This window comes from Camelus bactrianus, chromosome 36 (genome assembly GCF_048773025.1).
Source record: "Camelus bactrianus isolate YW-2024 breed Bactrian camel chromosome 36, ASM4877302v1, whole genome shotgun sequence".
Taxonomy (NCBI): domain Eukaryota; kingdom Metazoa; phylum Chordata; class Mammalia; order Artiodactyla; family Camelidae; genus Camelus; species Camelus bactrianus.
In genome coordinates, this window is record NC_133574.1 from 9,212,553 (window position 1) to 9,217,897 (window position 5,345).

General features: G+C 35.2%; 1 pseudogene; it reads left to right on the top strand.

Annotated features, from left to right (window-relative positions):
• The first annotated feature begins 4,422 nt into the window (after positions 1-4,422).
• Positions 4,423-5,345, top strand: LOC141576177 (olfactory receptor 4A47-like; annotated as a pseudogene).

A 5,345-nucleotide genomic window follows, 5' to 3' on the forward strand; every position in this document is an offset into this window, starting at 1 on the left:
TTTCCTCATGATGGTCTTCTATATGTTCATCTTGTGCTCCCTAAGGACCTGTAGCTTGTAGGGAGGCACAAAGCCCTCTTCGCCTGTGTCTCTCACATCACTGTGGTCATCTTAGTCTTTGTGCCCTGATTATTTATACATTTGCACCAAACTACCACCTTCTTCACTGGTAAAGCTGTGGCTACATTTTATATCATGATAACTCCTTTGCTAAACTTAAACCTACATACAAAATTTGGAGGTGAAAAATGCTACCCAGAAGTTCTGGAGTGAAACAGTGACTTCAGGAAGTAATCAAACCAATATAAAATGACTTTATCTTTTAAATTGAGAAGAGAAGACAGTTTTATGGTTTGGGGCCAGGTGAACACTGCTTATCAAAAGTATGTTGGTGTTGACATCTAGGCCTTGAGGAAGGTCCAGGTAGGGAATTATCTACCATTATAAAATTTTTATTTAGATTTATGTATTGCTCAATTGGTTGTTTAATTTACTGTCAGAATTAGTCAGGTTCTTGTAAAATGCAGAAAGATTCTCAGGATACAGTTCTAGAGATTTTAATGTAGTAGTTTTGCTATTGGATTGATGTATTTACCTCTCAAACAAATTACCCTGGTGTAGCTGAAGTAAATGACCTTTGGGCTATCATGTTATAGTTTATGTTCACATCATAAACCAATTAATGAGGTCACTTTAGTTCTTAAATTTATTTTAAAAATTGTGGTTAAATGTACATAACAAAATTTATCATTTCAAAATGTATAGTTCAGTGACATTAAGTTAATTCACATTATTATACAAACATCACCTCCGGAACTTTTCCAGCTTCCCAAGTGGAAACTCCACACCCAATAAATAAAAATTCCCCATTTCCACTCACTGAGCCCCAGGCAACCGCTATTCTACTTTCTGTCTAGAATTTGACTATTTTAAGTGCCTCATGTAAGTGGATCTATATATTTGGTTTTTTGTGACTGCCTTTTCCCACTTAGTATAATGTCCTTTCCCCATTAAATGTTCTTGGCACCCTCCTTGAAAATTATCAAACACATATACAAAGGTTTATTTTATTCCATTAGTCTGCAAGTCCATCTTTATTCCAATACCGGTTCTGTGATTACCATAGCTTTGTAGACTGTTTGAGAATCAGGAAGTATGAGACCTCCAATTTCTTTGTTTTTAAATATTGTTTTGGCAATTTGGAGTCCCCCCAAGATTCCATATGAATTTTAGCATGGATTTTTCTATTTCTGCAAAAACAATTTTTGGGATTTTGATAGGGATTGCATTGAGTCTGTAGATTACTTGAGGTAGCATTAACATCTTAATAATACTATATATTCCAACTCATATATGTCTCTCCCAATATGTGTGTGCTCTATAGCATCTTTCAGCAAAATTTTGCAATTTTCAATGTTCAAGACTTTTATCTCCTTGTTTAAGTTTATTCTTAACTATATTACTCTTTTTGATGCTATTTGTAAGTGGAATCATTTTCTTAATTTCTCCTTGGGTTGTTCATAACAGTATAGAAATTCAACATCATTTCATGGAAAAACCTCTCAATAAATTGGGTGTAGAAGAAAAGCACCTCAACACAGCAAAGGCCATATATGGCAGATCCACAGTGCACACAATCCTCAACATTGAAAGGTGGAAAACTTTCCCATTAACACCTGGAAAAGACAAGAGTGCACACTCTCTGCAGTAAAATTCAAAAATTCCTAAGAAAAATTTTTGAGTTTTCTATGTGTAAATCATGCCATCTCTGAAGAGATATAATTTTTACTTAAGTTTACTGTCTGTAACAGTGCTTCAATGGTAGCCACTTCTTATCCTTTGGATCTCAGCTTAATCATCACCTTTTAAGAAACATCATCCCTGATTACATTATCCATGGTAGAAGTCTCCCTCTTATTTCTCTCACAGTACCCTATTTGTTGTCTTATAAGGAGTGAATAAGACTATAATTACTTTATTAAATCATCTCCTTCTTTGTTGTTTGACTTTGCATATAAGAATATAAGATCATATAGGGAAGACCTTTTATATGATCCCCCCCTCCAGTTTTATTAATCATTGTGTCCTCACTCATGGGACAGTTGCTGGCATAAAACAGGTGCCCTGAATTTTTTAAAAAAACAATTAATAGTAGGATAAATAATTATTACATTTAAATTGATGATACGATTTTTATATGTCTAACCAAACTTTTACTGATTTAATTGAGTACTAAATAAAAAGAAGGAAAATCTTGCTATGACAGGTGAGGAAATACAGAATAAGTAAGTTCACTGGAAGGAAATGACTGGGTTGAAATTTTATTCTTGATTGGCAGTAGTCTCATAAGGGCTTTAAAGCTATTTTTTTCCTCCATGTTATGTCTTTCTGACCCTGATTACTTGATTTGATCTAGTAATAGCTTTACATATAGATGTTCTTTTAAAATTTTGTTGAAAATCCCAGTGAATTAATTAAGCAAGAATCGGATTTGGACAGTTCCAATTCTGAGACTCAATGATAAATGTGGTTAGAAAGGATAAAATGTCTCGTGATCTTCACCTCTATCTGGAAGAAGACAGTATCCACTTAGTAACTGACACAATTTTTTTAGAAGTTCCTTTCTTAAAGCATGACATAAAATAAATCACAGGAATGTCTTTCAAAAATACCAAGTCAACTAGTTTAGCCATGTTAACCTGAAGGTGTGAGAAGGGTTAGACAATCAAATGTTATTTTTCTTTTTGAAATTCACAGGAAAGAAGCTACTTGTGAAACATTTCCCCAGGAAATGGCTAGTTGCTCTCTTTCTATGTAAATATAGGATTTGCTGGTCTTTTTGATAAATTTCCTAACAATATAAACTTGCTTCTCTGTGCACAACATGGAATTCTTTTTAAATAATCTATTGTGCACGTAAAAATGACCTTCCAGGTAATCAGAAGACTCTATCAAGAAAAAAGACAGCCAGACAAATGAAATAAAATATATCCCCAAGTCATAATGTAACCTTTCCCCCTCTGTTAGCAATGAAAGAATTCCAGGGAGGGCCACATACTGAGTTAAAACCTTCAGATTGTGAACAAGTCTGTATGAGGTAAGTCTAACAGTAAATAGTGGGAACCAGGCTCACTATTGTGTGACCTTCTTCATTATGTAAAAAATAAAATTATTTTGAAATAAATCAAACTTAGTTTCCAATTGTAGATTGATGACTTAAAAATGGGTGGCCTTGGGAAAATTAATCAGATGTTCTGAGCCTTAGTTTCTTCAGTTATGAAATGGGTATTACATTTCTTGTTACTGTGAATACTAAATTGATACATTAAATCATGTGTGTGTGTGACTGGAATATACTGTAGGAGTTTTGAACAACAAAGTGATGTCATCAGAATAAAATTATAAGGGACAATTTGGGCTGCTTCAGGAGAAGCAGTTTTTGGAGGCCAGAATAAAAGTGGAGGCAGGAGATTATTGCAGTTGGACCAGGAAGGAACTAATGGGTAGAGAGTGATCAAATTTGTGATATATTTCAAAAGTAGAGATAATAAGATGTGTTTAAGTTGTATGAGAGTTACAACAGTGAAGAACACTGTGAAATTTTTTGTAAAAACATAACATAGAAAATGATACCATTTAATGAGATGAATAGGGAATATCTATTAAATTTTAGGTATAGGAAATGTTTATGTTTATTATGGGCATTTAAAAGTTAGTTTTATAAATGCTAAATTTCAATTCAGTTGGATGTCCAAAATTAGAGATGTTGCATGTACAGGTTTGAAAATTAGGGGAGAGATAAATCCTGGAGACACAAACTTGGACTGCTGCAGTATTTATTGTTCAGAAAAAGAGAAATATCCACCTAGAGACCCTAAAGAAGTATCACCGAGGTTTGACACAATTCAGGACAGATAACATCTATTTATGGTTACATCTACTCATACTGATAATGTAAATCACCTTAAGTGAGTCTCAGGTATTATACTTTTGTGACTTTATAAGTCGTGTAACTTTTCATGGAACTCCTTTCCCATCTTTTCTTGTTCTTTCACTTAAAAAAAAAAAACAACTCAGCTAAATCATTGCTTTTCATAGGAAGCCTTCTCTGATTCCAATTTGATTGACATATTCCTACACTCAACATTGTGTGAATATCCTTGTAATGGTACTTATTACATGGGTCTGGAATTGTCTGATCCCTTGTCATGTAGCCTATCACTGACAGTGGGGAACGATGCCTTATTCAACTTGGTACTCACAATGTCAATGGCACATTGGACATGAACAAATACTCCATACACATTCTTTTAATTGAATAGAATAGATAAAAAGATTAAACTTATAATGCATGTAAAAGTCCCCCCTTGTTTTGTAGGTTAACTGCTTCTAATATGTGAAGCCAGCTTGTGTACAGACTAGATGCAACCAGGGAAAAATGTAGCTTACTTTGTTCTCTTGGGCCTCACAGAATCCAAAGGAGCAGAAATTCCTTATTGTCAAGTTATTGTTCTTCTACATTTTGACTGTGGTGGGTAACCTGCTCATTGTCGTGACAATAACTGTCAGTAAGACTCTGAACTCACCGATGTAATTTTTTCTTGCTAGCTTATCATTCATAGATCTAATTTATTCCTCTTCTAGTTCCCCCAGATTGATTTCAGACTTGTTCTTTGGGGAAAACACCATATCCTTTGAATCTTGCATGACTCAGCTTTTTACTAAGCACTTTTTTGGTGGGTCAGAGATTGTTCTTCTGTTGGTGATGGCCTATGACCCCTACGTGGCCATCTGTAAGCCGTTGCATTGTTTGGTTATCATGAGGCAAAGGGTGTGTGTTGTGCTGCTGCTGGTGTCCTGGGTTGGAGGATTTCTGCACTCAGTCATTCAACTTGGCACTATTTATGGGCTCCCATTCTGTGGCCCCAATGTCATTGATCACTTTTCATGTGATATGTACCCCTTATTGAAACTGGTCAGCAGTGACACCTATGTCATTGGCATCTTAGTGGTGGCCAATGGAGGACTGATGTGCAGTGTTTTTTTTTCTGCTCTTACTCATCTCCTATGGAGTCATCTTGCAGTCTCTAAAGAACCTGAGTCAGGAAGGGAGGCAGAAAGCCCTCCAGACCTGTGTTTCCCACATCACTGTGGTTGTCTGCTTCTTTGTCCCTTGTATTTTCATGTATGCAAGACCTGCTAAGACCTTCCCTATTGACAAATTTTTAAGTGTGTTTTATACAGTCATAAGCCCCATGCTGAACCCATTTATCTACAGCCTAAGAAATTCTGAGATGACTAATGCTATGAAGAAGCTCTGGAGAAAAATGTGTCATATCAAGTAG